Below are 11,747 nucleotides of genomic sequence, written 5' to 3'. Positions count from 1 at the left end.
ATGTATGATATTGAAGATAGTACTATTGAGTTAGCAGCACTATTCTAATTACTATTCTTGCAGTGTGATCCACATGCATGGCATCTTATCTGAACTTCTGTTGTGCCATAATCATTTTACTTTTATAATGATTAGTGGTTTTGTATGCATCATCTCCTGTTTAGGCCAAAATAACCTAATAGCTTCATAGTTTACAGAGGTGTTCATGCACATTAAATCAACTGATCCTCACAGCAATCCTGGTAAATAAGACAAGTAAACATTATTTCATTTTAGAAACAAGGACACGAAGCCAAAGGAGATTTCAATAATTTTCCTAAGCTCATGCAGCTAGAATGTGGTATAAAAGAACACAAGTCTGGCACTTCTGACTTACAGAAGCCGAGTCCCCAGGTCAAATGTTGGCTAAATAGGAAGGGCATAGACTTTCACTAACATAGGACTTTTATTTCATCCTTGATCCATTTCCTTTTCCACCCCCACTCCCAGGGCCTAGCACCATTCTTCATGAATATTAGGCTCTTCACAGATATTTGCTGAATTCATTCACTCATCCACTCATTCATTCATTCATTCATTCAATTATTTATTGAATATCTATATGCCAGGCACTCTGTTTGGTGCTAAGATACTATGACAAAAAAAGACTGACTTGATTGTGCCTTCAAAGGAGCTAATAACGTAGTGGGAGAAAGAAAAAGGGAAGGAAGGGAGGGGTGGAGAGAGAGAAGAAAGAAGGAAGGAAGGGAGGGAGAGAGATAAACTGGTCATAAATAAATATTATTTATTTTTTAATCTGGATAAAATACAGTTTGGTCCAGCCTGGGTAATTCTCCTTAGTAGTGCCTAGAAAGTACTTGGCCCCCCACTCAGAGAAGTATTTTTATTAATACTGCAAAGATTTCCTAAAGGTGGCTGTTGCAGGGCTTCTGGATTGCTGGGGAGGAAATGTGAAAGGGTGTCCAGCGTGGCTGGAGAAGGTCACGTAATGAATTGCAGTGAAATCATGGGAAGCTTGCTAGCTTCGTCTTCTGTTCCTTCTCTTTGTCTAGATGAGAAAAGTGTTTATTTAGGAATGTTCTCTCTGCCCTTGACTTAGAAACAAGTCATAAATTTTATAATTCCCATAGAAGCCTTCAACTTTTTGTGTATTTTCTCTTTGCTACAAACTGATGGACACTCTCTGAAAATCAGCCCTGAATTCACACCACGGCTTCCAATGCATTTCAGTTACATAACGTTTAACGATTCTGAATCATAATTTTTTGGCACAGTGATTTCATCCAATAGCAAGGGAAGGGAAATAACACGTTTGAGCTCCTGCCTCACAGCAGGTTCTCTACCTTCTACTGTTTTATCCTTGGTCCAGGACATAGCAGCCCTCAGTAAATAAATGTTTAATGAATACATGAATAAATGATGTTAGGGAAATAGCGTGACTCTACTTATTTTACTTAAATTACTCAAGGTATACCCATTAGAAAATTACTTTCCTACATACCATGAAAATATTTGTAAAAGAATAAAATCAACATCTTCTTCATGCAGAATGCGCTTTTAAAAGTAATGAGTTTTAGTCTTTTGTTAAAAAAAATCAGTCTTTTTAAAAATATTTGTCAGATAATAGACACTGATAAAAATTCATTTCTTCCCAGGCATGTTCATTATGGCATATTTATAAACCTGATTGCATAACCAGTAGATAGAAAAATAGCAAAGTATACATCTTCTAAGAATTCAGTGCTTGAGTAGCATGAATAATTTCAGAACCCAAACCATGTTACAGATAAATAACTCATGCTGTTAACACTTCTCCACCGATGGCGTATAAATCAACAGCAGTGACAATAAGCAGGAAAAAAATGCAACAGTCTTGCAATCCTTTGTAATGTCATATTTCTATTTCTACTGCATCCATTTTGGAAAAAATTATATTCATCACTACTGGAAATTAGTTACTCTTGTTAAGGTAAATCATATGATAAAATTCTTAAATAATTTTGATGAATAAAGGAAATAATGACAAACAAACACCATAAGACATAAGTTTGTTTCTTGGCCAAGTTTGTAAGAAAAAGTTTACAGGTAGGACTTAAAAAAAAAAGATTGCTTAGTTCTGGAATCCTTATGTCTTGACTTATTCTCTCAGTTTCTTAAATATTTGGGGGGAAATCGTAAACTTCTTTCAGAGTTGGAAACCCTCTCCTTAGAAGAATGTGCATCTGGACAGAATTTTTAAATTTTTGTTATTTTTAGTTTTTTGGGTACATAGTAGGCGTATCTATTTATGGGGTGTATGAGGTGTTTTGACACAGATATGCAATGTGAAATAAGCACATCATGGAGAATAGGGTATGCATCCCCTCAGGCATTTATCCTTTGAGTTATAAATAATCCAATTACACTCTAAGTTATTTTAAAATGTGCAATTAAGTTATTATAGACTATAGTCACTCTGTTATGCTAATTTGCATATAATCTCACAGGGTTAAATCACATTTGAGCCTTTGATATCCAGGTTCACTCCTTTCTATAGGACAGCAACAACAAAGCTAACAGGAGAGAAAGGAAGTCGCCCATGTGAACTCATGAAAACTCACCCAGTTTCAGCTTCAGGTTCCCACCAGCTGCTACCATCCAACACGACCTTTCATTTTGGAGACTCCAAAAATACCTCAAGTTTCCAAATGAAAAACTTTAACAAATTATTTCCAAGAGTTCCTACAAAATATTGCTGTGGGAACTGTCTCCAAGACGGCCCCATTTGGCAAGCAGGCCTCAGCATGCCTGAGTGTGCCATGGGTGAATAATAGTGCCAGCTCTTGTTTGTTATGTGTGTATAATATGCCAGGCACTTGCAAAACACTTTACCTTAAGAGGCAGGTTCTATTTGCATTTTACAGAGGAAGAAACTGAGGCTTAAAACGTCACATGACTCACCTGTGATCATACAACCTGGACATTCAGATCCAAGTATTCTAACTCTGCTAGGAGCCATGAGTACAGGCTGCCTGGAGGGATGGAGATGGGGTGCCACTTGTAGAGACTGTGGACTGAAGGTGAAAGGACACACTTTATGAATACTGCTTTGGGATGAGGCATGCAATCTTTTTTTTAAAAATAGCTGCATTTAGATATAATTCACATACTATAAAATTCATCCATTTAAAGTATATAACTCAATGTTTTTTAGTTCATTCAAAAATATGAACAACTATCATGACAGTCAATGTTAGAACATTTTCATCACCTCAAATAAAACCTGTCATCTCTCTGTTCCCAGCCCTAAGAAACTATGAACCTACTTTCTGCCTCTGTAGATTTTACTATTCTGGACATCTATATGAAAAGAATTACATAATATATGTACGGTTTGTGACTGGCTTCTTTCACTTTGCATAATGTTTTCAAGGTTTATCCAAGTTGTAGCATGTATCAGTACTCTGTTCCTTTTCATAGTTGAATAATATTCCACTGTATGGATATACCACATTATGTTTATTCATGAGTCCATTGATGGATATTGAGTCAATTCTGCCTTTTGGCTATTGTGAACAATACTATTATAAACATTCAAGTTTATGTATCAATGTCACTTTTATTCCTCTTTGGGTATATACCTAGGATGAGAATTGCTGGGTCATATGGTAACTCCGTGTTTAATCATTTGAAGAACTGCCAGACTGCTTTCTAAAATAGCTGCACCATTTCATATTTCCATTAGCAGTTTCTGAGGCTTCCTATTTCTGCATGAGGCATGCAATCTTTGTCATGTTGTACCTTACTTAATGACTTCCTGGGTTGAGTGTGCTATGATGCATTCCCCTCATGACTCTTGGGTTGAAAAGTGACAATCTTTTTTTGGAGGGGATTTAATTTTTAATTTTTGTGGGTACATGGTGGGTGCATATATTTCTGGGTTATATGATATAGTTTAACACAGGCATTCAATGCATAATAGTCACATCCGGGTGAATGGGGTATACATCACCTCAAACATTTATCCTTTGTTTCAATGCAATTATCCTCTATTAGTATTTAAAATGAATGAAAACTGACAATCTTAACACTGAATTCTCTCCCTTTCTCAATCTGTCAGAACCTTAATATTGTTTTAATGGCACTTTTTATGCTTGGTTTCCTTTTAGGTTCTTTGGTGATGTTAAAACTCACACACAAAAAAAGTTCACATATAGACACACACAACACACACCGATTCTTAGTTGTCAGTCACTGACACAAAGCCTGGGGCTTTGATGAGCATCCACAAATTTTGTCTGCCATCTCCAACCAGCAAATATTGATTGAGAACCCACAAGTATAAGTGATTTGCATTCTTGTAAAACTCATGGTTCCCAAAGCACTTATTTATACATACTCCTGTTTGATTCTGTCTGATTGTTTAGTGTAAAAGGTTTTGACATTGGATTTGCACAGCTCAAATATAAAAGTGAAAACAACATTCAGCATTTGCTTTTTGGGTTTTGTACCCTCTGATCTGCTTCATTCTACTTCATTTCTGCCTGATCTAAATCTTTCCCTTTTTAAAATCTTTATACTTCAGAGAAACACTATTTTCCCATAGGTGTTCCAAAATCCAAACTGTGGTCCCTCGTCAGCAGCATTGAGCTCCTAACAATACCTGGAGGGAATATTACAAGTCCCTTTCCACTGATGCCAAGCCTCAAATTTGTCTGCTTTCTGTACTCATACTGAAGTGAGCATAAAACCATAGGCTGATGCCATACCAGGCTGTGCTGTCAGTGAAACCCCTAAAGAAGTATACCAACAAAGATACAACAGAACAATAAAATCAGGCTTGGTCTTTTCTCCAACAATAACTTTAAAACCTCTGGATAGCTGGTTCTCTTCTGCTGCCTTTTTTTCTCCCCTATTAAAAAATATATTTTTGCACCTACACTCTTATTAATGTTTTACTTTATTGTCTTTGCTTTTTAAAATAATCTATTGTGTGTTTGCATTTTTAAACTCACTTTGGTCCATTCAATAAATGTTTATTGAAGAAGAAATGTTATTTTGGTCCATTCAATAAATGTTTATGCTTTACAACTTGAGCATCCAAGGGGAACAAAATAGACACTGACCTTGTCCTCATGGAGTTTATATTCCAAGTTCTCTGGTAGAATCCATGTGCTTTAAATGCTGCTATTGCCAGAAAGGTTGTATCTATACATGTTGTGGCTGGACAAACTTATGTCTCTCCTATCTCTGTCCTTTATTTACAAACCACTTCTTTGTTGTCTGATATATGTAAAGCCTACTCCATTACGAAGACCACATGGGGAACTTTCTCTCTTGCCCTTTGTGGTTTTAGTTTCTTTTCCTGCCCATTGAGCATAAAGATGCTAATCACATAACATCAATTTATATTCATATTTTCTCACACAATTATATTTTGGTTTGTTTATACCGTTTTTGCAAAGTGAATTTGGTAGTTTTCAAAGACAAAATAAAATATGTTTAAATCATTTCATTAGTCCGTTCTCACACTGCTATAAAGAACTACCTGAGACTGGGGCATTCATGAAGAAAAAAGGTTTAATTGACTCACAGTTCTGCAGGCTGTACAGGGAGCATAGCTGGGATGCTTCCAAAAACTTACCATCATAGAGGAAGGCAACAGGGAAGCAAGCATGTCTTACCATGGTGGAGCAGGAGAGAGAGAACGAAGGGGGAAGTGCTACACACTTTCAAACAACTAGATCTCGTGAGAACTCACTATCATGAGAATAGCAAGGGGAAAATCCACCCCCATAATACAATCATCTCCCACCAGGTCCGTCTCCCAACACTGGGAATTACAATTTGACATGAAATTTGGGTGAGGACACAGAGCCAAACCATATCAATCATTAACATCAAATAAAACACAGCAGTCGGATACTAACCCAAGGTTTAGGAAATTTGCAAACACTGATCAAAGAACTTTTCTCCCAGTTCCCATTAGTATGATGACATCATCAAAAAAATTTTGCAGAAGCCCTTGAAGCACCAAATTTTTGCCTGGTCCTAACCTTTATGGAAATCTTTTTTTATTTTTCTTTTTTTTGTATTATTTCTTTCTCCCTCTCTTCTTTGGCATGCTTGATAGTTTCTCAGAAGCTTCTCAACAAAAGAGACTTTCCCTGATCTTTTGGGAACATTCCCATATTCTTCTTTAGGACCCTTCTCATTTTAATCAGTCTTTACAGCCTATGATAGACACTGCATATTTTCAGTCACATTCAGTATCTAATATTTTCGGTGGAAAGACCCAAGCTTTGGGGTCATAGAGAATTGGGTTCGATTCTAAGTCTGCTTCTGAAAATAACTGTGTCCTTGGGTAAGGCACCTCCCTTCTGAGTGGGCTTCTTTACCCATAAAATGGAGTTAATGGTATCTTGAACTAGGAGTTCCGATAGGATAATATTTGTGGCAGGCAAATTAATGACCCTCACCCAAATATATCCATGTCCTAATCCCCAGAACTTGTAAATATGTTAGGTTTCAAGGCAAAGGAGAATTAAAGTTACAGATGGAATTGAGGTTGCTAATCAGTTGACCTTAAGACAGAAGATTACCCTGGATTGCCTGGGTGGGCCTAATGGAATGACAAGGGTCCTCGTAAGTGGAAGAGGGATACAGAACTGTCAGTGTCAGAGTGGTGCGATGTGAAAAAGACTGGACTGACCTTTACTGGCTCTAAAAATGGAAGGAAACCACGAAGCAATGAATACAGGTAGCCTCTAGAAACTGGAAAAGGCAAGGAAATAGATTCTGCCCTATAGCCTCCAGAAAGGAATGCATTCCTAACAACACCCTGAGTTTAGCCCACTTAAGCCCATTTTGGATTTCTAACATCTAGGACCATAATATCATACTTCTGCATTGTTTTGAACCACTTCATTTATGGTAATTTGTTACAGAAGCAATAGGAAACTGGTAGGCAGAATAACGCCCATGCCCCAAAGGGGTCCACACATCAATACCGGGAACCTGTGGATATGTCAGCTTAGATGGCAAAAGGGACTTTGCAAATGTGATAATGTTGAGGATCTTAAGCAGGAGAAATTACTCTGTATTATTTGATGGACATATTGTTAACAGCAGGGATCCTCATAAAAGGGTGGCAGAAGGGTCAGAGTCAGAGAAGGAGATGCAACAATGGAAGCAGAAATCAGGGTGGTGTGGAGTCACGAGCCAAGAAACACATGCAGCTTTGAGAAGTTGGAAAAGGCAAGAGAACAGATTCCCCGTTAGAGCCTCCAGAAAGGAACACAGCCTTCCAACACCTTGATTTTAGCCCAGGGAGACCCATCTTGGACTTCTGACCTCCAGAACTGTAAAATAATAAATTCATGTTATTTTAAGGCAGTTTATGAGTTTATAAGTTTGTGAGTTAATAAATGTGCCAGTTTATAAGTTTATGACAATTTTTGATAATTTATTACAGCGACAGGAAACAATAAAATATATACTTCCCTTTCCATTTAAATATCACTCTTAACCTTCCTTGTTACATCAAGCTTGTTCATCTCTTCTCCCTTAGACCATTGAATTCTGCAATCTAAAATCTGCTCCACAAATATATACAAATATTATGTATCGATAGAAAACATTTTTTAAATAATAAAAAATAATAATTAACAAACCAGGGCTTAAAGAAGAAAACTGCTCTGACAGCTCTCTGAAATGCATTGCTCCCTGGGAGGTCAGCAAACCCCAGGGACCAGTCTCTCCTCACTGACAATCGAGTCATGGTTTTCACATCTGGAGCTGTGGGCTCTGCTCTTAATCATGTTTATTCTTTGAGGACTCCATCTTTATCTTTCTCTTTGCTCTCTTTGTTGCCTCAGACAAGTTCTGGAAAGAAGAAAGACTCTTAGTTATCAACAGATTATTTCTTGGCACAATTTTAATCCATTCTTTCTAAAGAGAATCCTTACCCTTTTTCCTCCCCACCTCCGTGGACTCTGGAATGTGTGTATTAGGCAGTCTTTTGTCCCGCTTGATCTCTTTCTTCCCTCGTCACCTTGAACTTAACAGACATGTTTCGGTGAATTTCTAATTTTCAATATCTGGTCTCATAGTTCTTCACCATCTTCCTCTCTTTTCTTCTGCTGTCGTGCATATCTGTGTTTGTTCTTCATAGGCATCAGCATTTCCTTTTATTCACTTGAAAGCTAGCTTCCTTTATATATCACCCAAAAATTCCTCACTTATGATACATCAAGAAAAGAGACTACAGATTCCATGCTTTTGAGCGTCACCATTTTAAATATTTATCTTTTTTCCTTTCTATTCCCAAAAGATTTTTGTAGGATTTCATAGAAAGAACTTCTTAGCTTTTGAGAAGGTGAAATGAATTATTGTATGATCAGAGATTACAGCGGCTTTCAAGTTATCTATCACAACCTTAATTGTTCATAAACAATAAAAATTCTACTGGCTGACTTGTCAGCAAGCAAATACAAATCAGCACTATCTAGTCCTTTATTATTATGAGCATTTTTAAAAAGATTTCAGTGTATGTCTTTTAAAATATTTTATATCCAACTTTCTTTTCCTACTTTGACATGCTCGTGAAATTCACCCGAGCAACAATCTTTTTGCTTGCATTGAAGTTCTCTGTATCATAAATCAAGTTTTCATTTATAAATACATATATTTATACACCTACATTTCTATTTTAAAAATACATAACGTTAACTTTTTTCCTTTCCACATATCGCCCTTTAACAAAACTTCTAAATAGTTTATATTCCAACTTGAGTACTGTTCACATTCAATAGTTTCTCACCATGAGCCATAAGCTTCTCTTTGACCAGCCACTATCAGTCCAGGCATTTCATAAGCAAAAATTTCCCCCTTTTACATGAATTCATGTCTGTTTCATAATAATTATTTGCAACTCTTGAAGGAATAGAGGGTCTACAGCTATTTTATAACCAAATAAACTACATTCATCAATATTTGATTATTGACCACCATCTCTGGGTGAGGCAAAGCGCTCGTGTTAGGGATAAAATAGTAAGCAAAAAACAGCATCCCTGTCCTCATGCAACTTACAATCTAAGTTTATAAAATCAAGATATACTTATTTCGGCTTGTTTTCTCATGTGTAAAGCAGGAATTGAAGATATGGAAAATCAAATGCTTAGAATATAATGCTTGGTACAAACTGGATGTTCAATTAATATCTACCACAATGACAGTGATAATAATCATTATGACTATTATGGTGAAGAAAATTATTGGTCTCTTACTTCACAGGCTATGGCTGTAACCCCAAAGCCTTTATATTATCAGCTCCATGATGCTTTTTGGAGTAGCAAAAAAAAGCTTACACAGTTCTGCTACTGTATTGCTTCCATGAGAGCTTAAGTCCCAGGATTAGATGGGTATGGATTCAAATCCTGACTCCATCCCTGAATGTGTGATTTTAAGTCTGATTTTAAACAAGTTACTAATTTTTGAGCTTTATTTTCCTCATCTATAAAATGTGTATGAGAGTTTCCATCCCATAGGGTTTTTGTGAAGGTTAAATATGAAAATAAATACAATGCATTCAGCAGAGTACTTTGGATCTAGTAAAGTGCTTAATAAACAATTAGTCAAAAATAACATTCTTAACTCTTAATTCTAGTCTTCCAGGAACCTGGGGCCTCCAGGATGGGAAATATTACCAGAAAGGGCCATTAGAGAGGTGAATGCTTTTGTTTGTTTGTTCTTTAGGTGTGTGAATTGAAAGCAATTTTGAAGCAAACAGATATTTTGGAGGGATTAATTTGGAGGCATTCTTCAGAATAAACTAGGAGTACAAGATACAGGAGAGCAGTAAGAAAGCTATTCACATACAGAGATCTAAAGGGTCTAAATTGATGAGTTCAATATTCCTTTAGTCAAATTGCTTGATTGTATACAGTACAGTATTTCAGGACATTCTTTGAGTTTCTTTTCTCATGGTTTGCCTTTTTTTGTTTGTTTTTTGAGACAGGGTCTTGCTCTGTCACCTAAGCTAGACCAGGCTAGAGGGTAGTAGTACCATCACTGCTCACTGCAGCCTCAACCTCCTGAACTCAAGGGATTCTCCCATATCAGTTCCACAAGTAACTAGGACTATAGGCGCATGCCACCATGCCTGGTTATTTTTGTATTTTTTTGTAGACACAGGGTTTAACTGTGTCGCATAGGCTGGTCTCATGGTCTCGAACTCCTGATTTCAAGCAATCCACCCACCTCAGCCTCGCAAAGTACTAGGATTACAGGCCACGACACCCGGCCTCTCATGGCTTTCTTGATTCTACACCTTACCCATACAGGCAGGTCAAAACTCAATAAAAATGAATTGTAACCTCGCTTTCTTGTCATCAATAGTCCTGGTCCTTCTTACTTGTACCTTCAACTACTTTGTTCTTCTATCACTTGTGTAGTTCCTGTGTCTACGGTTATCTAATCTGTTTAACATAGACTTTGGAGCCAAGCAGTTTCCCAAAGCCAGGCAAAAGATGCAACTCAATCATCAATGTCAAGAGGCCAAGCTGAGCAAGAGATCCCAGGTACCAGGAAACAGGCCAAGAATCTGAGAAACCAGACATTTATTTGTTGCTCCGTGATCCATCTAACTGATGTAACAAAGAACCTATACAGCTCCACAGGGTGAATTAGGATCTGGGTGTGCAATGCTCTGCAAATAGGCATAGCTTTGTGCAGCCTACACACTATGGGAGAGGCAGGCACCAATAAAATCATTGTAAAACCGGGTAAGTGTTACACAGGCAGTGTCCCCCAGTGCTGTAAAAGGAGGACTTGACCTGGTCAGGGAGGTCACAAAAGATTTCCCTGAGTAAGGGACGACTGAATTGAGAAGGATCATTGACTAGTGTTGAAATAGAGGGCAACCTAGGTGGTGTCTGGAGTAGTTTCCCAAGTCCCAGGTGCCTCTTATAGGACCTGGTGGAAGATTTGGTTGAAGGTGTGATTGGAAGTATCTAGAGCCCTTAGATGCTCTATAACTTTAAATCTGAATTCTCTTGACTTTGTCTGCTCTTCTTCCCTTAGACTTCTACTTCCTGGAATAGCAAACCAGGACTTGTCCTGACTGTGGCCTTTCCAAATCTTGGTGGCTTTGAGAAGACACCAAACAAGGAACAAGGACAGTGAACCCAGCTCCATGTATCTAGATCTCACCCCAGCAGTGATCTGTCTGTGCAGATATTATCTCTACCTGGCTTAGCCCTTGCGTGGAAGGGATTGTACACATTTGCTTTTGATCCATCTCTTGTAACTCTTCCACTTATCTCACACTCCTCCCCTATGTTTTCACTGTGAGATTTGGGTAAGGTCTGTACTTCACTGATATCCCTTAGGTATTGTCTCTTCTAATATTCTCTTTAGTTGTGAGCAGATCCCCTACTCTACTGACTCCACATGCTAAAGAATGAGCAGCAAACAGAGACCGAGTCTATTTGAAACCCATGGGCATTGAGATGCATGATCATCTCTCTCCGATGTGCTGTCTGGCAAGTAGGCAAGAACAGCAAGCAGCCACAAAATGAAAATAGTTAGTGTTCCTTTTACCCAGGAATAAACAGAGCCTCCCTATCTTCTCTTGTTAATGCTTACATCTGCAGCTGTCAGTGAACATCCCCCAATGCCTTGCTGAACATGAGAGGAGAGGAACGTCTCAGGGTTTGGCTTAATCTCAGAATTTTGTTCCTCCTGCCCTTATTCCTTCACCATCAGAT

The 11,747-nt window shown here is 37.8% G+C and overlaps 1 long non-coding RNA gene across 2 annotated transcripts in view; it reads right to left on the bottom strand.

The window, feature by feature from the left end:
• Nucleotides 1-764: 764 nt before the first annotated feature.
• The window catches only part of LOC104002935 (uncharacterized), a 38,127-nt gene continuing 27,144 nt past the window's right edge, over nt 765-11,747 (bottom strand). The window contains exons 1-3 of one of the 2 annotated variants that reach the window (XR_001710651.3): nt 5,624-5,770; nt 2,941-3,053; nt 765-1,048 (exon numbers count right to left, since the gene is read on the bottom strand). This is a non-coding gene — a long non-coding RNA (uncharacterized LOC104002935). Of the gene's footprint in view, nt 1,049-2,940; nt 3,054-5,623; nt 5,771-11,747 lie in introns of those variants that run through there. The other variant, XR_008540503.1, reaches the window with a different exon arrangement.

This window comes from Pan troglodytes, chromosome 19 (genome assembly GCF_028858775.2).
Source record: "Pan troglodytes isolate AG18354 chromosome 19, NHGRI_mPanTro3-v2.0_pri, whole genome shotgun sequence".
NCBI classification, from domain to species: Eukaryota; Metazoa; Chordata; class Mammalia; order Primates; family Hominidae; genus Pan; species Pan troglodytes.
Note: the sequence above shows the minus strand (reverse complement) of the source record. Positions and strands in the feature narration are given on the sequence as shown.